Source organism: Vespa velutina, chromosome 12 (genome assembly GCF_912470025.1).
Source record: "Vespa velutina chromosome 12, iVesVel2.1, whole genome shotgun sequence".
Taxonomy (NCBI): Eukaryota; Metazoa; Arthropoda; class Insecta; order Hymenoptera; family Vespidae; genus Vespa; species Vespa velutina.
The window spans coordinates 326,751-349,280 of NC_062199.1; the positions used below are offsets into that span (position 1 = coordinate 326,751).

The 22,530-nt window shown below is 39.4% G+C and overlaps 1 protein-coding gene and 1 long non-coding RNA gene across 16 annotated transcripts in view; one reads left to right on the forward strand and one right to left on the reverse strand.

The window, feature by feature from the left end:
• LOC124953301 (CUGBP Elav-like family member 4) overlaps positions 1 to 22,530 on the reverse strand; it is a 518,014-nt gene that overhangs the window by 211,091 nt on the left and 284,393 nt on the right. The window lies entirely within an intron of this gene.
• Positions 845 to 18,439, forward strand: LOC124953310. Of its 3 annotated transcripts, XR_007102196.1 has the most exons (4): positions 11,212 to 11,328; positions 15,795 to 15,986; positions 16,547 to 16,765; positions 16,833 to 18,439. It is a non-coding gene; the product is annotated as an uncharacterized LOC124953310 (long non-coding RNA). The 3 variants fall into 3 exon arrangements; XR_007102198.1 differs by lacking the exons at positions 11,212 to 11,328; positions 15,795 to 15,986 and adding an exon at positions 845 to 907 and having other exon boundaries at positions 16,544 to 16,765; XR_007102197.1 differs by lacking the exon at positions 15,795 to 15,986 and having other exon boundaries at positions 11,213 to 11,328; positions 16,544 to 16,765.

The following is a 22,530-nucleotide window of genomic DNA, read 5'->3' on the forward strand; positions in this document are numbered from 1 at the left end:
TCTTCATGCGCATCTGGCTAAAATATATACATAAAGTTACTATCTCATATTATAACTTCTTAAATACTTCCGTTACTAAAGCTACGAATATTCTTGCATAAACAAGAAAGGAAAATACAAATTTTTCGATATCCTGAATAAGGAAGCCATTCAATATTACCTACATTTCGAGTACTGCCTCTGAATCCAAAGGAATAAATCGAGCGTGATATCGCATGGGTCTAGGCGTGAAATTATCCCGTCATTGCATAAATGCATAGGTCGTCGAGGAGGGACTAGATGTGAGAAGAAGGCCACAAAAGCACAGAGAAAGAGAGTCGCGCTAGTCGAGCACTTTGTCAGCTTTTCCTGAAATATGGAGGTTCCACGTGTTTTCCTTGGTCCCTTTTACGGTTAAAGAAGAGCAGAAGACTTCTTACATATCGCTTTGGCACTGCATAAATGCATAGGTACTGCTATTCTTACGGATTCATCCACGTCCTTTACCCATTCCTTACTTTCGGACTGATCCATGAAGAAAGTCGTCAATATCCTGGGACAATCTTGAAATATGCAATTTATTATTAATTATGTAATAAACAAACGGACACGGACATAAGCGACTACCTTCATTCTTTTTTCTTTTCGATGGCGAGTTCATTTACCGATTGTACAGAAGAGTTGGACGATGAGGAAAGAGGAAACGGAAAAGCATCGTGTCCTTCGAATAGCAATCGCGTGGATAAACCTCAGCGTGCACTTAAGTGATTGAACGTACACATTGTGGTTTTTTCGAGCGAAACGAGGACACAACATTGCCCGTTCACCGGAGCCATGCTCCGTGCGAGAATCCACTTTGGTGCTCGCAAGGATGGAACGTAATCGTCGTCGTCGAGCTCGCGACAGAGTCAAGGATTCCGTTTCAGAGGTAATAATATGAAATCTACTATGGTCCTCTCTCTTTCTGTGCTTACCTATCGTGAGCAACAACAATAAAAATCTTATTTTTCTCTTTTTTCATTGTCTCTCTTTTTCGACTTTTCTTACTTTTTGTTATCTCTTTCTGGATTCAACGAAAATCTTCAAGAAAAATTTGGATTTTTCAGTAAGTATGAACTTTTAATAGAATGGTCTTTCTTTTTTACACGTAGCAGCGCTACATACACATGCTTTTACTTTCCGATATAGCAATGGTAAAAAAGGTGATTCCTTCATAGGATGAAAATATACCTCTATATTTTTATTATGGAAGTAAGGGAGTAAATAGAACATCATTGGTAATATTTATGGAAAATGAGGAAGGACTTGATGAGCTTTAAAACGAGTTTTTACATCTCTCTCTCTCTCTCTCTCTCTCTCTCTCTCTCTCTCTCTCTCTCTTCTCTTTCTCGCACTCTCTTTCTATCTTTTCCAAGATTGCTTGATGAATTCCGAGATTCGAGATCAAATTTTCGCGACTAAAGACACGATGACCTTTTTGACCTTTCTGAAACATCGCCAACATGCAAAACCGCAACTGCAAGACACAGCTATTTTTTTTTAACTCTCTCTCTCTTTCTCTTTTTTTTTTTTTGTTGATAGAACGAAGGATCGAATAGAATTAACTTTTTGTTTCACAGTAACTCCCTGTGTAAGCAACAATAACACTCTTCGCGTACATATGTTCGTACGTGTATTTTGAAAATACAATCGTTTCCATTGTAGTTCATTTAAATTGTGCCGTATCAAAATTTGAACTCATTTAAATATCATCGATCGAGAGATGCTGCGAGTTGTGTATATGATAACACGATTTTATATATATATATATATATATATATATATATATATATATATATATATATATATTATAGAATACTGGAACAAAAATATATGATATAGTATATTCGTACGCATTAATCTGTATGAATCGGAATTTACATGAGTGAGAGAAACAATATAGAAAACGAACGGGCCGGAAAAGTGATTTTAATAAAGAAAACCTCGTTCTCACAAGTGCAATAGAATAACGTGTAGAAATCTTTGCGGATGTGAGATAACCCATTCTCATCACGAACGAGATACTGAAAAACGCTTGCTCGTAGCAAAAATGTGTCTCTATATCGACGGAAATGACGATAGGTCGAAATTGAAGTCGGAAGACAGACAGAGAGAGAGAGAGAAAGAGAGAGAGAGAGAGAGAGAGAGAGAGAGAGAAGGGAGATATGAACGAGCCGGAAGAAGAGTCCTATTCGAGGAGTGATCAAATTAGATATTGCTATAGGCACGTTATTGCAGACTTGAATTCGGTGGACGAGATATCGGGGATTGCTTCGAGGATAAGGAGAGAGAGAGAGAGAGGATGGCGAGGAAATTAGAAGAAGGGGTTAAGAATGTTAGAATGGCCCAGTGAACCTTAGAGAGAGTACGAAGTGGAATAGAAGAGAAGGAAGGTGGTTGCACGCAACGAGAAGGTGCTCTGCTCCGGAAAATGACCTGTCACTCGCGACACGTCCCTTCTTCTAGCTTTCGCGAAGCATTTCCTTTTCCTTTTCTTCTTCTTTCCCTATACTGCTTATCCTTAGCCGTCCTCATTCTATCTCGACAACTTTCTTTTTCTAAATTCTTACGATGTCTAAGCTTCGACGGTTAGTTGCTTGGGTATTCCAAGACATATATATAAATAGTAAGAGAACTCGATTATGGATAAAAACTTCCATACAGGTCCAATTATCTTTGTTTATGTCGTATCATTTTTCAAAGTGTCATTACGTATGATATTAGAATCGACCAATCTCCTTCCGAATACGCGAATGAGTTTACCTTGACTTTAACTGATGTGCAAAGAGTATATAGAAAGATAAAGAAAAAGAGAGAAAGTATACTCGAATCGGGCCAAGAGAACATCTTTATTTTCGAAGCAAACAGTAATGAGATCTTATGCGAGGTTGGATTTCTCCTGTTTTCTAGGAAGCACATTTCCTGAAATTATCGACAAACATCTTTTAGAAATGATCGTAGTTTCTTCTTTGAGAAACACAAATTTGATGGACGAAATAAGGGTAGTTCCGATTAAACTATAAAGAAAGAAATCAAAGGTTAAAGTCGCTTTAGTAACATGTATGCGTCTAATTAGGTCCAACGATAGAGCGTATAAGATTAATTAAGGTCTCTAGTTTTTCATGAGAAGCATGTACATAACGTACATACTCGTCCTGCTTAACCCAAAAATATGACTAAAAATTCGTACTTTTATGAGCGGACTTGATTTGAGGAGAACCAAACGTTTACCCTGCTAGTGAAAACGTGAGTTCCTTCGCCTTATCGAGGTGGCGCATATACGGCTCATATATCCGACACGTTGTTTACCTTATACGAGACTACACAGTTATTGCTTCAAGCTGTACACGCGCCAGCAAGTTTTCTTAAGGCATCCGACGTCTCGTCCTTGGTACCTTGCGATCTTGGTGATGAGGGTGCTTCGCGGGGATGCGTTACATGCCACCACTTTCATAGAAAGAAAGGAGAAGATAGGAAATATTCGGGCACAGCCCTGAATTGCTCTCGTTATAAACTTTGCACGGCAACGTACGGAGAGAACATATTATTATGCTGTCGGATCTAACCCCCCATGAGATTCAAAAACAAATAAGCTTTGTTTGCTTTTTCCTTCTCTGATACCACCCAGAATAATGTTTTTAAAGTTTACGTTTATCTTCATTTATTATTAATAATATATATAGTCGTTTATTCATTATGAAACGTACATATACCTATATCTTGCAATAAATGACCGATGGAAAAAATATGGCATAATAATTAATTTTCTGTACTCTCTTCAAAGCTATAAAGAAATCTATCAAGGGGAATAATCGAACGTACTGAAACGAACGTTTGAATATTTATTGCATTGATGCCTTTTCGCTGAGAAAAAACTTTTCCTAAATTCAAGAATTATTTGCTCAAACGCTCGGTAGCTCTCTTTTTTTCTTATAATACTTTTATTGCCATCGAAAAATGTATCCGTCAAGGAAGCACACCAAGAGAGAGAAAGAGGGAGAGAGAGCAATACTCTGAAAACGTTTTAATATTCGGACGTGACGACCAATAATAATCATTCTTCACTTAGACTCAGCTTATGAATGTTTAACGAGATCCCGATAGCTCCATGTATTTCGCTTCGGAACTATCAATTTCTGCTACCATTAAGAGGAGAAAAAATCCATTCCTTGATGGACCAACTATCTTTAGGACTAATGTCTTTCAAATGGGTCCTTCGAGTCTGATATTGGAAAACGATGGACCTGTCAATAATAGTCGGTATAATAAACTTTTTCCTTGGAAGATATTCTCCGACCTTTCGGTATTTCTTTGGAAAACTTTAATAGGCATTTCTCAGAATAAGAATAATCATCAATATTTGACTAACAATAAGCGGCTCTCTTATTTTCTTTTCTTCTACAAAAGAATAATCGCAGATCACACATTTATGACATTTATTTATAATAAGATCGTAAGTTAAATAGCCGAAGACTGGTAATAATTGCTTAACTGTACGAAAGGAAATAATCATCCGTATCCTCTGTAAGATCTGTAATGACAATTCAGGAGAGTCTGAGAAAAGACCCTCCCAATCCTGGAAGGGTCCGCCGTGGCTTTTCATTTCCCCCGATGTAATGCCCGTGATAAAGAGACGTTAATGGGAGTAAGTCTACATTCAGCCCTCGCCCTTTGTCTAATAAAACGGCAATCACGCACCGTAATGTTCCTTTCACTTGCATCCGCAAATGCAGGCGCAAGACGAGGACTTTCCCACTTGCCGTCACGTCCTTACCAGAGCTCAAGAACGAATGCTCATTTCTTATTTAAAGCTTCATTCTCCTTTGTCGTTTCGTCGCCGGCATTTCGTACTTTTTCGCTCTTTTCTCACCACCATCGTGGACATTTGATGGGACAAAAATGTTTTCACAGATAAAAACTGTCTGAAGATATAAGCAGAGAAAAAAAAAAAGATTACTTCACTGTATTATCACTGACGTTTATCCAAAATGACGTTGAATGACAGAACTTATGAAATTATACGACTCGTAGTACGTAACGCACGTGATCAATGATAATCTAAGTTGTAAATGAAATTTTTGCTAATTTGATAATCTTACGAAATTTTCGAACAAACAAAAAAATACTTAAGGCATCATGACACATACAGCGATAATTCATAGATGAGGATGGTGTTACGAAGAAAAAAAAAAAAAAAAAAAAAAAAAAAAAAAAAAAAAAAAAAAAAAAAAAAAAAAACGAAGACGATAGCGTTGGAACGAAATTCTAACGCATTCCCGAAGATGCGAAATACCGACAGTACCGTATTTTCGAGGCATCTACGCGAATGGTATGTCAGGACAGATCAATACATTCTTGTACGCTTCATCGAATTGACATTGACGTGCGTTGCCGGGTGCCACCACGCTCCTTCTCTTTCTCGCTCTCTCCATGATAGACTTGTGTTTACCCGTTCAACGACGTCCTTCATAATTTCTTAACAATAACACTGATGGACTTTCGTTTCGAAAATTGCATTTGTTCGCAACTTTTACTCTCACTCTTTCCCATTTTCATTTATACGAGTTATTAATTTTAATTACATACGCATTCCAAGATTGCGATGTATACCTTATATTGAAAACTTGATATTCTATTTTTGACATTTAACATGCTACGATAATGCTGCTAGCTATAAAAGCAACAATCTTATTTACGGAAACAAGTTCCTTTCAAAAACTCTATCAGCATTGCAAGGTAGTACCCAAGTATGCGGTCTCCAATCGGTACTTCTGTGGCCGAGCCAGGGATAACAGTCCCCGCTGGACCTTTCGTTCGGCCTCCGTCCAGATCCATACCAGTTGAGATCACCGTTAAGATCTTTGTAAAATCGAACACTACCAGTTCTCAACTCAATAGGATTCTCAGCTCCAGAACTTTTGAAAATGTTAAGACAATGTCGAGTTAGTCGGGACTCTACACTTGTTATAAAGGGTATCGATTGCTTTCTCGCATCTTTTATCCTGTTAGAATGATTCTCGCAACTTGAATTATCAGTTTTGCAAGAAGCAAAGGATGCAATGATATCGATGTTATTATATATACCTTGGGAACAAATGCGTCGCAATGTATGAAAAGACAAGTGAGAAAAATATTTACAATGCTAACTCTAATTATCTCCTCTAAAAAGCAGAGATGATGAATTTATTCGTGAAATCATTCGAGCGACAAGTTGATTATTGAAGTACTAGTTAAAGAGAAGGAAATAAGGGATAAGAAAAAGGCAAGTGCATCACTTACGAATTGCACTTAAAATCCGCTCGTGCGTTTGCCCTCGAGTGTCGTTCTCGCACTTATTTTTTCCCTTTTTCGACACTCCTATGAACTCTCAAAGCCCTCTTGTTTTCAAGACACATTTAGGGTGGCGCTGGCGCTCTTTATTTTCGTCTGTGAGGGCCCGCCTTTGCCACTGATAACTCTCTTGGGTACAACGAATAAGGTAAACAGCGGAGCGTTCGAGACGACGAAGGAGAGATAGAGTGCAGAAAGAGAAAAAGAGAGTGAAGCGGTGCTTGAAAACTACAATAAAGGAGCGCGAAATAGCCGGAGCTGTTTAGACTCCTCGTCTTTCTACGTTTTGCTCCTCCAACGAATAGGACTTTTCTTCTACCGCTAGATAATTATAATTCTTTGAAAAACTACTAGAGAGCTGCTCTTCCCCTCATTTCTCTCCTTCAACGCGAAACGAGAATAAGATTTTCAAGGGATGTATAGGCCTTGTATGTAAAAAATTCCTCGAATGAAATAAGAGAAATCTATTTTTGAATTCGAAGTCAATCTCTCCGTACTTAGACCTTACTGAATGGAATAATTTGATTTGGTACTATTGGTACCATGAAAAAGAAGAAGGCAAAGCGAGGAGAAATAGCGAGAAAGCTTTGTTCCGATGATCTTTATGCGCTTCAAGGTAAAGAATAAACATCGATTTACAAGCAGTCGCGGAAACAGAATGTACGTCTGTTTTAAATAAAATAAAAGACGATTTAAATAGATGAAACTTTTTTATCCCGTAGTACACTTTTATTAATTTTTATGAATTCCTTTGATCTTTGAAAGAATTTCATTAAAGCTACTACACGTCCAACAATTTGTAAAATTACAAAGATGAACATGAATATCTTATACATATCATTCTTAAAAAATTTGCACGATATTACCTGTGGCTTACCGGCGAAAATGCATATTTAAAACTTACGAAAACGTGACGATATATCCTAATATTTCACAATATTGAGCTTATTTTACTGCTATTATTGATTGCGAAAATTTCCAATAATTCCAAAAGGATGGGCCGAATCGCTACGAGTAATAATACTTTTTATTTCGAATATCTAGGTGCGCATAAGTTGGTTTGAGTAATATAAGCTCGCTTGTAAACTTCGACCAAACTCGAAGTCGGCGAAAGTGAGGGTCGAGGGGTGGAAACAAAACAAATCGAGAGTAAAAGCGGTGCTTGTACGGATACAAACAGCCGGCAAAAAGAATATACCTATGTGTATGAGAGTGCAGAAATGCGAGGAAAAGTCATAGAAACAAAGAGGAAAGCTGAAAGAGAGGAGGAGAAGGAGATTTGGGCGAGACGATATAGGGAAGAAGTCGACGTAAGCGTAGTAAAATCTATCGAATCAGTTTAACGAGTGTACGAGGGTGATAAATCAGTTGGCGTTGTTTTTTCGTCGTACACGGACGAGGGAGTAAGCAGAGGAAAAAGAAGAGGAGGAGTAGGGAACGTAGGATGAGGAGGATCAGCAGAGTGCAGTACCGAAGGAGAAGGAGGAGGAGGTGAAAGAGGGGAATACGCCACACAATAAAAGCCGTTGCCAGTAGCGAATGGGAGGGCAGATGCATTTTACGAGCTGTAGTGCACCAATGTCACCTTCACCACCGACGACCTTTCTTCTCATCCCATCTACTCTACGCTTTTCCACCCTTTCTCTCTCTCTCTCTCTCTCTCTCTCTCTCTCTCTCTCTCTCTCCTTCCATCTCGCGTTTAGTGCTCTTACGTGAATTTGGACGTACGCAGGACAGCAAGGGCGTCCGGCGAACGCGTCCAGCGAATTGATTTCAGTTATTTTCCGATCATGTAACTTGTCGAGGCTTTTGCATGGACAATTGATTATTATTGCTATTCCGATACTCGGTCGGCTGATCGACTGGAGTAGTGCTCGATTTTGAGCCGACAGCATCACTAATTCTATCTCCGTCCCCTCTGAGTTTTGATCAGAATTCAGCTATCCATTGATAGATATTGTTACAGACTTAGAATAGTTGCAATACCATCTAGGAGAAGATCATTGATGTTACTTCTAAGAATGTTGAATTCGACGTTTCTTTAAGGAGAGAAGAAAAAATATCAGAGAATAGGTTACCATAGTCTTTTTAATCTCTTGAATAATTCTCGTAATTACGATCTCGATCGACTTCGGTTTTTATAAATGGTCGACCTATCGTATTTTTTTCTCTTTGAATTTGATAATAAATACGTTATTGTTGCCGTCGCTATCGTCGTCGTAGCAAACCTTATTTCTGTCATATAATGGAATAATTAAAGCACATCGATAGGACTTATTCTATTGATTGCAGATTGATTCTACGATCGCCGTAATAAGAGGGCATATTTTTGATTGATTGTTTTGAAAAGCATTAACTAAACATAGAATGATCAACATTCAATCATCGAATAATCAACAAATTCGAAGTTAGATATAGTTTTATATCATTTCTATTTCATTTTTCCAAAACGATGGCTCGACGAACGGACATCGTTGAACTAGTAGTAGACGTTAAATTATAAGAAAATGAATTTCTAGAAAAATTCAATGTTGATTCGTGAAAAAGCGGATAATAAAATAGCCAATATGCGTCCCATGATCCAATGCGTTCACCATTCATTTATACGTGGCTTCCGAAAAAACTCAGTTTTATCAATGCGTTTTTTACGCGCTCTAAAGAAACCCGAAAATAGTTCAAGCTGCAATGTGTTCTCCCTACTTTTTAAGTTGCCATATTTTTGTTCTCGCACGTTCACGAGTAAACTTTCCTCCTCAAACCGGTTAGCCCTCTTACTAGGATCTCATAAGATACACCTGTGTCTGGCCTAGAAGGAGATAACGCGCGTGTAAAAGAAGACGATACGCATGTAAATGGTGAGCGGTCTACGATGGAATCGGAATCGCCCACGTTTCTCTAATATCAAATGCAGACACTTTACGTTCCGTACGATCTACCCGACTTCCCGTGCAAACGTACAGCAACGAGTAACCGGCTAAGCGATTAATTTTTATGTTACACCAATTCCATCGCAATTTCACGTATTTTATTCGATTACTGGTAGGAGAAAGCTTCGATACTATAGTCGAACATTTTGTGTCTGTCTGTTTTCAAAAACATCGTTCTGTCTGTGACAATCGAGCGCGCGCGATTTTCATTGTGAATTTCATTGCAATTGGCACGGCGCGGTGGCGGCGGCGGCGGTGGTGGTGGCGGCGGCGACGGCCTAGGCTACCAGTGTCTTTGAGCCCGTTAATTTCGAGAGGCAATGCGGTGAAATCGCGACGAATGCCACACCAATTGAATACACAGAGCCGGAGGAGAAGAGAGATAGATAGGTAGATGGAGAGATAGATAGAGGGACGGAGAGAGGGAGAGGGAGGGAGGGAGAGAGAGAGAGAGAGAGAGAGAGAGAGAGAGAAAGAAAGAGAGAGGGAGTGTGCTTCGGTTAAATGCACGATTTACGCATCTGGATGGACACGAGTCCCGTCATTGGCTTTATTGCCAGTAAAGGCTATACCGGTGAACGGCTATGGAGTAGCAGGCACCTGTGACGCGTCTGGAAACGCAGTTAAATTGTATGCCACCGTACGGACGCTGCAAACGCTGCGGTGAGCACGAGTCTTTCGAACTTTTTCCAAAATACTTCACTCTCGCTATACTACGAGACTTTGTTTTCTTGTAACTGAAATCGACTATTTGTTTATACAATTCTCATCAGAATGATTCAACTTTTTTGCACATTTATTTCGCAAAGATCGCTTAATAATAGTCTTTAATTATTAAAAGAGTAAATTAATCACCAGTTTACTATACAATATACATGGGCTAAGGGATTGAAATGGAAACGTCTAAATAAAAGTTTTCTCTCTCTCTCTCTCTCTCTCTTTGTGAAAAGCTTGCAAGCGAATAGCTAGTATTTTGAGAGTTTACGGGGATGTAGCGTGCGTCCTGTCGATCCTGTGGCACGACATGTGTGGGCGTTAGCGTGCGCTATCGCTATTCTAAATGCAATATTGGCCTTCATAAAATAGGTGTAAAGCTGTTTGGTCGTCCATTATGTTCGTAGACGGTTCTTGGTAGCAGCTTGTTCTCTCACTTTGAAGGGTTTAGTTGCGGAAGGCGGTCTTGTCTCAGTATCTATGTGCATATGTGTGTGTGCGAGAGAGAGAGAGAGAGAGAGAGAGAGAGAGACTTTTCAGACGGTCAACATTAACAACGGGTTGACCGGAGCACCTTCACAGCCATGCTTTTATAGGTTGTAAAGTAGTAAACTTCTTTTAAGTTAAGCCTTGTAAAAGTATTCGAATTACTTGGATCAGTAAAACGAAAGAGACTAATATCATTAAAGTACCACAATATCTCGTTCCATAATTAGATATGCAGTCACGGTCTCATCATCGGCTTTTTTCATCTTATATGCCCTGGTCCAACTAAACTAGTTATTGTTGTTCGTATCGACTTCGTCACGAACTTTTCACGGATTATTCAAATAACGTTAGCCTTTGGATCTCATGGACATTTAACAGTGAATCGAATTGATAAACTTGAAACATATGACGATTACTTAATTAAACCACTTACAATACTTGAATTGGTAGATCATGAAAAAGAAAATTCAATCAATTCGAAAGAAAAATCTGTGATACGATGTGATAACAAAAAAATTCCTAGACAATTTAAACCTGGATTCTAAGTATTTCACCTCAAAGGATCCAATTAAATACACTGGACCAATAAGAATCAGAATTAAGAAAAACGAAAAGAAATAGTTACATAATATATAATATTTATAGGGTTAAATTGAAATTCGTCTTTTTCATTTTTAACGGTGACGTTCGACTCGAAAATAAAGACGACGAAGTTATACTACAAGAAGGAGAGAGTGGAAGAAGCGTAAGAAAGAAAAAAGAAAGAAGGCATAGAAAAAAAGAAAAGTAAGAGGAAGGAAGGAAACGACGAGAAAGCTGAGGAGAGGCATCGATAAATCAATGGAATATGGTAATGCAGCAATTTCAATAATTTAAATATGTATGAAGGAAAATGGAACAATCTGGAAGGCAGGAATCTGCCTGAGTGTGGCACATTGAATCGCGTCTAATGAGACGCCTCGCGTCCTACAGAAGGGAATAGTCCTGTTATCGTTCTGCGCCGATCTTCCACCACCCTTCGCCATCCCTCTTTCCCACATTTTCTTTCTTCGCGAATCTTTCCTTTTGCTTATGTCAGATAGGGAAAGGTGGTAGTATAAATAAAACAAATTCCGAGCATCTCTCAACTCTTCTTCCCCCTTACTTCTTCTCTTTTTCCCGTCAAATCGTACGCCGTACGCGTACACGGAACGTCGTGAAAAGCGCGTAACGTGCCTCGTTATTCCGCACTCTTGCCGGCGAACGAAACGACGTTCGAGGTTTGACTGCAGCGTTATATCGAAGAAAAGAGGGGGAAGATGTCACCCGGATATCTGTCAGGAATTGGTTTTCCCGCTGGTGGATAGACTCAAGGATGGCGAGGCTGAACAGAGAACGTATTCAAAAGACACGATTATGGATGGCAGAAGGGAGAGAGAAGAGAAGAAGGAGGACCGACAGAGTGGAGTTACGTACGAACTTCAATCCGAATCTACCAAAACGTTATGCTACGAAGGGAATCCTTCTGCAGACGTAAAAGAGCCCTAGAATTTTCTGCCTTTTTCCTTTGTCGCTTCTCCTTATCGTAGCCCTTTTACCATTTCTCCTTTAAAAGTCCATACTCTTACAAAGTTTTAAACTTTTGTATTCAAAGTTTTGTGTAATTTAACGTTGACTTTGGATAACATCCGATATAACATTATTAAGAAAAGAATTTTCTGACGATTCGGTACAGAAAAAATATTCATAATTTTTTCGTATAATCATATAAAATTACATGATAATAATCACTAAAACATGAGTCTCACTCAAACCATTAATAGGAAATACATATACATTACTCGTAGTCGATTACGAGAAAAGATCGATTTTGATTTCTATGAGGCTACAATAGCTTCGTCGACCAGGTTGCGGTTCACCATCCTCACGTATTCCTCATCCCTTTTGACTTTTCCATCTCGTACACACGCGGATGCGCATGAAATGTGTCGCATGGCATCCATAAAAATGGTGAAAGCGCAAAATGGATGGGTATTGAATTTTATGAAAATTAAAACCGATTCCGTCGACAGGGCTGCTTCGATATCTCTACCTCCCTCCCACCCTTCCGTCCTCCCTCCCCCTCCCACTCCCACTCCCTCCCTCTCTCTCTCTCTCTCTCTCTCTCTCTCTCTCTCTCTTTCTCGTATGAAAGTACAAACTCGTATCGTGAACGCTGGAACGTAGAATCGCAAATTCGATCGCCGCAATGTAGTTAAAAAATAACAGCAGTTAATTCAACACAATGGCGGAATTCGATTACAAAGATATCGATTTCCTTCTCCAGTACATATATCGTTTTACTCTCAAATTACGACAGAAGCGCGAAACAATGAAATAGAAACGTTTAGAGCATCGTTTTCCGAGGTGCTTCGATGTAGACGAGCAGACGCCCGTTTTGCTTGAGCGAAACGTTGTATCATAAACGTAATATTTTAATCAACGTCGACGTTGAATATTCGCTACAGTATCGTTTTCCGTCGTTTCGACGACAGCACGTATCAGCCAGCAGTTGTTGGAAATCTACTCTCGTGCAGATTTTCTCAAGGATCTCTAATCACATAAAGTAGAGGAAGATTAGTCTGGTAAAAGAGACAAAAGATAAAGAGAACACTAGTGAAAGAATGAGAGAGAGAGAGAGAGAGAGAGAGAGAGAGACAGGATATGAGTACACTGAGATGCATTTATGTATATGTAGAATATTTTGTGAATATATAGCTACATGTGTACTTATACACGTGTAAGAGACCTTCTATCATACAAGCTAACGGTACACTATTCGCTCCGAGTCCGGTTGCGCACGTGCTTTGTCCCTTCATGCAATTATTTACAGGTCACGTATTTAAAAGGACGCCTCGAGAGTGTGTCGCCATTGCGCTCAAGAGAGACAAGCATATACGGGAGATACGTTTCCCTCCGTTGAACGTCCTTCGTGAGTTCTCCCCGCGGCTGCGGCTTTGCCTTTAATTGCAAACGTGATTGGTCGCAGCCGTGCGTTTCATCCCTGCGGTTGATTTTGTCCGGAATGAGGATGTGTCTCTGGATGTGCCCCCGGGCGACTTCACGTGAGATTATTCGATAAGTCCGAGGAGCAATACGGATTAGAAAGCTACCGAATTACGAGTAGAATACTTCAAGAAAAATCGTTAGAGGAAACAACAGATATGCACTGATAAATGTAACACACAATGCGTAAAAAAGAAAGCGAAGAAGGGGAGAATGAAACCAAAAACAATTAGACGCACTAGAAATCGCAAGAAGATAACGGGAGGCAAGAGAAGAAAGGAAGGAAACGAATTCGACGTAAATGGGATCTAGTTTAAATTAGCATTCCCAGCAAGATTCTTCTGTGTTCCTCTGCCGAGTTCTCTCACAAGCGAACGCGCGTCATTCTTTTCGCCTATCTGAAACTAATTTGAGGCCGTCCAAGACGAGGAGTGCGGAGTAGCTGGGGGGTTTAAGTAATTTAAACGTAGCGTGGTGCAATTAGAAGGAAGCTTCGGTGCTCCAGGGCATTTGAGGAGGGGGTGATTTAGGGATACTATCTTCTAGCGAAGAATAAGAGAGAGAGGGTTAACTGTAACGTATATAAGACGTACAGAGAGAGAGAGAGAGAGAGAGAGAGGGAGAGAGAGAGAGAGACGGAAGAAGGGAGAAAAGGCACGGTGGAAAAGGAAGATGGTAGGAAACGAGGAGGGAGAATGAGATACCAGGCAGGTAACTTCTGCTAAGTTAGCTCACACCTACCCTACTAAGGGAAGAGTAGCACAGGAAGAGAAGAGGAGCAAAGGGTCTTGAAATATACGTGCAAGGATGCAAAATTTATGCGTAGCCACACCTGGTTAGTGCTTACATGCGAAATAGTCTCATAAATTTCCATACGCGCAGCCAAACCAGCCTTTAAATCCTAGCGGTGCCGAAAGCCAGAATATTGGTTAACGTCCTCCCTCCTCTGACTGCATATATACATCCTCCATCCATTCCCTCTACCTGGCTTTTCCGATTTTTTATTCTAGCCTCGAGGTCAATGCCAAAAAGAAACGAAAATATTGGGCCGATTTCTGACTTTTTCAAGTACATGCAGTTATCGATACGCGTATTTATTTTGTCACTTTTTTCTTTTTTTATTGCAAAGCATATACATCTTGTTATTTTACAATAAAATATCTACAATGAAAGATACGTGTGTTTCTACCTACTTCGTGAGAACCTAAGAAATAATTATTACTTTCAAAAAATTGTTTTAGATTTCACATTAAAAGATATAGTATGCTCGATTTTAAATAACTTTTTAACTAATAACCATCACTCTTTACAAAAGTACAACATTCTCGTTATTGCGAAAGCTATTATGTTCGAAAATAACATCAAATCGGTAATTTTCTATACGTCGCCAGAAACCTAATCTTCCTTATTTTGAACTTATTATACACGACTACATAAAGAAAAGCACGAAGATTGAAATATGAGATGATTTCCATGGAAAGGAAGATAGAGTTTTCCATTAATCAGTTTTTCTTTATATGTATATTGGTGCGGATCCTTCATCTTTTAAAGCATGATTATAATAGACTCACAAAAGGGGTGGTTGTCGTGCTGTCGCATTAAAAAAGTCAAGCGAAAACAGACGAGAGCAACAAAACGTGCAGTGAGATCTGGTCTCGACATGGGAATCTGTCGATCGCTGTCAAGCTACGAGAGGGGTTGCTGTAGAAGAGAGAGAGAGAGAGAGAGAGAGAGAGAGAGAGAGAGAGAGAGAGAGAGAGAGGGGGGGGTGTGATTGTGCGGTCAGCACCAGCAATCAATGCCTCTGCATACGGCACGCACGGAATCCGATAACATTGCTTTCCCCTCACCCTACTTTTCTTTCAATCCCTCTCAGCACCCAACCGTCTCGACTCCTCTTATCCACAGAAGACATGTCGTTCGAATTTCGTCCACGAATAATAGGAAGAAAGAGAGGCTCTAACCCAATTAGCTGGTGGCGCTAGTCTGATAAGCACCTCAACATAAAACAATCGAGTCTCTTTAGGCTGTAACAAAATTAAAGTCACTATACGACTGCTTTAGACTGAAACAGCTGCGTCTTATTATGACGATTTGATACAACTCTTTGATGCAACTCGCTTTTTATAAAATCCACGAATCAAAAGTATCATCTAATTAATAAAATTTACTATGTAATTATCTATCCTATATTCTCTCAGATAATATAGGTAGGAATACATAATTATCATTAGATTTGTTTCGCTAAGTATCAACTAGCTACTTCTAACATCTATTTCTTTATGCTTCTAGAGTTTATTCTCAGTATCATGAGTTCATACGATGCTCATCCATGCGGACATTATATCCGAATTAATAAGATGGAATCGTTGCTATTAGTGAAGATGCAGCGAATCTTGTAATTAACGCTGTAATTTCTGTGACTTGTGAAGTTCACTCAAACACTCCTCCACATCAGTTCGTCTCGTTATTCCAACGAATATGGTAACGACTAATTACTCTTTCGTACTTCTTCCCCCTCCATTACTCTCGCCTCTTGCTAGCATACTTCCCTAACATACACACTAGCGGTACATTATCTCTTCGCACATTTCTCTGCTATTTTCTCTCCCTTTCATTTCTCCCGTCTCTCTCCCGCCTCTCTCTCTCTCTCTCTCCCTCTCTCTCTCTCTCTCTCTACCACTTCTTTCTATTATCCTTGCGAAAGCATGGCAGTCAATGAGTAACTCATTAAACTTTCGTACTTTACTCAAGAACAAATCGACTGTCCTTACTTACGCGTACTTTTCATAAGTGATACAAACAAAGTATAGGATGTAAGAAAATATTTTTCAGACTTTCCTCAGGTTTAATATCTAATTAATCCAAAAGCATCTTTTCCGAGATGTCTCTATGTTTACTCTAGAAACAAGAACGCTCGTATGTACGAAAGAAGTTGCTCAGTTCTCATATCCTTGTCATGCGGGCTTCACAAAACTTTTTCCTTCTTCCTTCCTACCATTTTTTACGTACACTAGAGAAAATTTCGTTATTGTCACTAGTAGTTGGCTGGATAGAACGAAATCGGAAAGAGAGAACGACAGAGAGGCAATGCTGGCAGTATCAACGTCCACTACTAGCAAGTACCACCATCGAAGCTAGGACTGCCATTGAGAGGAAGTAGAGGAAGAGGTGGAGGAACAGCAGTAGGGTTGTTCCAAGCGTAGAGGGATTCACTTTATTGGAGAGTGTTGCCATCGACAGCCTCGCCCTGTTGGCTGTAGGTAGGTAGTAGGTAGGTAGGTATACCCTCTCGCGCGGTCCGTTGCATTTTCTCTGTTATCGTTGTAGGGGCTCAGAACTAAGCCGTGCGAACAATGGCAGACCCCCATGGCGGATGGCGAGAGAAAGTAAAAATTAACGAGAATTCAAGCTCGGCCGGAGCCATTGAAAAATTGCCCGGCGTGGCCGCGCGGACCTAGCTGAGCTATGAAGGAGGTGGCGTACGAGCTACGAGCCAGTAGCCCTTTTAGACTTGTCGACGGGCACATTTTTTTACCTGCCTTCTCTTTACTTGCCTCATATTCGCGTTTTGGTTTATTTTCAGCATAAATGACGAAACGGCGACAACTTCGTTGCAATACTGTCAACCCTATAGAAAAAAGAAGAAAAAAAAAAAAAAAAGAAAACAAAATCTCAAGAAATGAAAATACGAATCGTCTTCTTGCGTAAATTGATTAATGAAGCTATCGCCTAGTGAGAACAGAGTTCACAACATCGTTCATCATCGATGTACATACACGTAAAGCAGAATTCTTCGTCTGCACCAGAAAAGCGAACCAATAAAACATAACTGGAGATTATTGGACGAAGAGAAAATGATCGATGAATTCTAGGATGTTGGAAAACTCCTTATTATTTTCCGGGGTATCAAGATCACCGCACGAAAATGAACATTAATTGTGTCAGCGTGGGATAACGTTTACGAGTAACATCCCCATCAAATTTTTAAGAAAATAGATGTTTGAAATAACCAATGATAACAAATCTTCTTTTTTTTTAATTTCAATGTGAAATCGATCGTAATAGGACCAGAAAGAAGGATAGTTCTTTTTTTTTTTTTTTTTATCAAAAAAGAAGGAAATAAGTTCTTGAAGAAGTAAGGTAGAGGAACTTGTTTGGTTGTATGTTGGTTCGTAACTCGAAAGGTAAGCCTGTCCGTAGGACTACTAGCACGTCCTCCCTTGGGAATCCTGCGTATCTGCTTCACGGCACGAGCAAACACGTCGAGATGAAGGAAGTCTGGCTTCCATTTCGCAAGACGCGCCGCAGCGAAGCGGAGTAAATATTGATACAGATCGAACATCTAATCGTTCCGGTCGCCCGTTTACCGACATGCCATCCATACATATTCGCGAGGGGTGGTATCGGGCTACCACGTACTATGTACGTTTTGCATGTATACGTTTCCTCAACGGGTACATGTTTATCAGTAAGAGAGAGAGAGAGAGAGAGAGAGAGAGAGAGAGAGAGAGAGAGAGAGAGAGAGAGAGAGAGAGAGAAGAATGGATATACGAAACATGGATTCGAAAGAAATCAGTCTGAAATTTATGATGCAATAATTTGTTCGTTGCATAGTCTGCGCGACCCCTAAAGATTTGCCAATTATATCAAATTAATTAAAGTCGATGAAGAAGAAGAAAGAGCATAAAGAGCAAAATTTCATTTTGCGGCTCATTGTATTATTTTTCCTCATTCACGATCGAATCGAATGAAAAATAAAACATTTAATTCTAACGACGATCATCAACCGAATGTATGGAACAATCGTGCTGCTTTTTATCAGATGGTATGCTTAAACCATGCAAGATTCTTTCCCTCAAATCTGTAACTTCGATTTTACGAATGATGTGCGTACGAAATATATCAAAATGAAAACTATTTTATTCATAGATCAATTAAATAGAGTCAAAGGCAAAACAAGAATATGTCACGGACGCACGAATGAAAACATACACTTGAACGCGCGTAACGTTTTTAATAAGGGATGTTTTTTATCGGTGTACACACGTTAGACACAAAGAAACGAGAAGAAACTAGGAGAAAAGAGAGACGGGAAAGCTTTGTGACCCAATCGACGAGGCGGTGCGCTAGCTCGCAGTCTCTGGACATAGCCAATGCCCTCTTGCCAATTAGTGTCGTTATTAAATTTTTTACCATCGATTCCATTAAATCCGTAGCCACGCACCCGAGCGTGCTTAATCTTCTTGTCCATCGTCTCCATATACCCCGGATATACTATGTAAGTACGTTTTATCGTACGTTGTATCTAAAAGTTCTTGCTGTGCGATAAGTTAGAGACAGAAGGGACGGGAAAAGAAAAGAATAGAAAATCCGCGAAAAATAAAAAGTAATTTCTCGGCAATCGTATAATTATAAAGAAAGGACTTTTATGAACTACGAGGTAACATTGTATTGTAAAATCGAAATGCCACTCACACTAGATTGGTATACATATGTATACCAATACTAACCTTTTATTTACGACGTACAAATTATGACATAAGAATATTTCTTGGAGAGAACAATGTATACAAACATCTATCGTAGATCGTTATGTCGCAACGTGATGGCTTTGTTTTCGTCTTACTTTGCTACGCTTATTTCTTTGACGAATGAATCAGTCGTGGTCGGATCGTTGAAGGAGAAGGTCGTGTGAGTCTATAAATCTTAGTATTTCGTTATTTCCTTTCGGTCTTCTTAAGGCAGTTCCTTAAAAGAACATTTTCGTCTACCAAGCACAAGCTATAATTATATAATGTCTTAATTAGCATAAATGTTAACGAGGTCTGAAGTTAATAGGTTAGAAATCCAATAATATTGTGATGACCTATATCTTAGATAACTTTTTAGTGTGTATCTTTTTATCAATATACACTTAAATATCGACATATTTACTCTGTACTATATTACTATACTCTGTACTAAAATTTCATATCAAAATGCAAAAAGTCATCATCGTGATTCTCATTCTTTCGATATAAATGGATTTTCCACATACGTTTTAACGAGATAGAAAATTGTTAGGTTTTTTAAAATATCTATTTTCTCTATAACCACATAGCTAGCAAAGGCATAACTTCGACCATTCCTTCCGTTTATCCCACTCTTCCACTCACGGGTCCACCCCTTAAATATTCTCTGCAGGATCCGTTACACGGCATTCTTCCTTTTCCATCCTTGGTTCCTTTTTTGCGCGCAAATCTCGTAATGTACGCATGATCGGGCAACTCTGTCAGCGAGATACCGCGTGTGGCGGCAGGCCGATGGCCATGCATCTCTCTTTTTCTTCCTTTCTCTTTCTCTCTCTCCCCCCTCCCTTCCTGGTACGTGCGCGCATTGCCAGAAATGCTTCACTTCAGGGACTCGAGGGAAATCATGTATGAAGTTCCTCTGTTCCCACCTCCTTCTCTCTCGTTCCGTTTCGACCCTCTCTTCGGTAGGTTCTCTTGCCGGAAATTCCGTTCGACGACGTACAATTCGACGGACCGATGAAAAGGCACAGCCGAGAGAGAGAGAGAGAGAGAGAGAGAGAGAGAGAGAGAGAGAGAAGGAGAGAGAGAGGGAGAGAGAGAGAGAGAGAAGCGAACGAAAGAGTAGAGAAGAGAGGGAGGAAACGAAAGAGGTGGAGGAGGTACAGAACGTACAAACAATCGAGTGAAAACGAATCGCAGAAGGTAGGCGAGACGGATTCGTTTTCTCTTTTACCTCTTTGTCTGTTCTCCACGGTCTTTTGCAGCTGGTTTTATCGACCATTAACTAATTGCGTATTCGAGAACATTCTCGAGCAAAGTGTATCCTACTGCGAGAAAAATTCAAAAACACCGTATGCGACATCAAATAAAAAACGGACGAATATCAGGAAATTATCTGCGACAGAAAAAATATCAGCAAATGGAGGGGAGATGAAGGAAGGGAGAAAAAAAATGAGAGACAAGAAGAAGAACCGCAGTGATAATTATCACTCGCATTTTTACAACACGTCGCTTACGTCCACTGACTTTTTTTCTTGCATTACTTGCTACTGAGAGTACCCATCCATTAGCAAAGCTGTTAATGGACAAGCTTTCCGGTTCGGATTACCGGAGCGAAATTCGTTTTTTTTCCGCTTACGTCTATTTATTTCTGTTATTCTTTATATGTAAATGGTAGGAGAAAATTCGAGGAAAGAAGTTTTCTACGTCGTGATAACACCGAATAAGTATTGTAAGATATAAATACTTTGTCACAGTTCGTGTGTCTTTTTCCAAACAGAAATAAATCTTTATCGTTAATATATACCATAAGTAGGACTTACGGAAAAGAAGAAAGAATAAAGGACAGACAAAGAGATTGTCCTAGTAAGTAAGAATTCAAAAAGCAGGTTTATGAAAAATTACTACACGCAGGTTTATAACAGGATTTTTATAAAACAATATTTTAATAAATTATTAATGTGAATATAGCACATGGAGCTAAAAAATAAATCGTGAAAATAAGCGCAAATTAAAACGATGTAAATCAAAAAGGATATTTTAAGGAGAAGGCAATTTATTGCTGTCGTGCGTGCATATGTTTGTAGAAAGTGATCAGAGAGAGGTCCGATGATCATCTTTCATTGTTATCGCTAATGGAAGAACTTCTGCGAGAGGCAGGGCATTCGTTCTCAGTCCTGCCTTTTCGTAGGAAGCAAGTGAAGGTTAGAAAGGAGTCTTCCGTAAAAGAGACCAAAAAAGAAAAAGAGGGAGAGAGAGAGAGAGAGAGAGAGAGAATAAAAGCTGCACAATAGGACGAAGACTAGACACTTTGAAAGAAGAGAGACAGTGAGATAGAATCAATGTACGTCTTGCCGGAAACGCGACTTTTCTCGAAGTTCGAATCAAAAGATGTGGACTTGGTTGGTAGCTCTTATCCAGGCCACATTTTAAAGCTTAAAACTTTAACCGATGTACTATGTTCCTACTTCATCCGCACGACTATCTCGCATTTCTTTCAGATTCTTTCTTTTCCTTGGACGTCATTTTCCACGTATTTGTCAAGATTATTCCCCGTAGAGATCGTTCCATCTTCCGATCTCGATTTTTAACTGATCGTATTGCAAGTAATTTGATTTTTTTTCGCTTCGAAATTATCCTATTTCATGTATTTGTTTATTCGCGATTCGAAATATTCGAAATACAATTAGAAAGAAATTGCAAATGTGGTCAACTTGCTAGTCCATCTTTATTTTAGATTTATCCTTAAAAATCAAAATATTATAATTCGTATGTTTCTCAAGTCGAGGGATATTTTAATAAACATTTCTTAGTTCGTCTCTGTAGATCACATATCGACTATAGTTGGAAATAATATCACGTCAGCTTCAAATAATTTTATCAAAAGAAAGACTGTACCTTAATTCACTTTGTACTAGGCATGTAAACATATTGAAGGTATGACAGTGTTATTACTACCACTTGAAGCAACTTAACCCGATTTCAAGAACCTCTGCTACCCATTTTCTTCCTGCGTCTCTCTTCCAACATCACCCATTCCGTCATTCTGTTCCTTGATCTTTCTCCCTCTTAGTCTTTTGTTTTATATTAGCAGCAGTAATAGAATCGACTCGGATAGTCCGACTTTATCATCTTTCTTTTTCCTCTTGTTGAACGAAACTTGGAACATTATGTCAATTAAGAAAATTCGTTGACTTGAATACGCGTTCCGATTCTAAGCTTCTTGGACAGAACAAAGTTCCGCTTCAAATCGAAAATCGTATCTCACCAGCTTGATACTTTCATCGTGTTCTACGATCGCAGTATCTATTCAAGCATGGCATCATCTGTTGGTCTCCTGGATACGCCCACACTTAAATCCGATTTAACGGATAAATCTTGTACCATTCGCGTGGGGAGAGAAAGAGAGAGAGAGAGAGAGAGAGAGAGAGAAAGATCGTTTCCACTCGCATCACAGGATATCAACTTTTCTGGTCTTTCAGCATCAAAGACTCAACGCGATGATCCTCGAATCG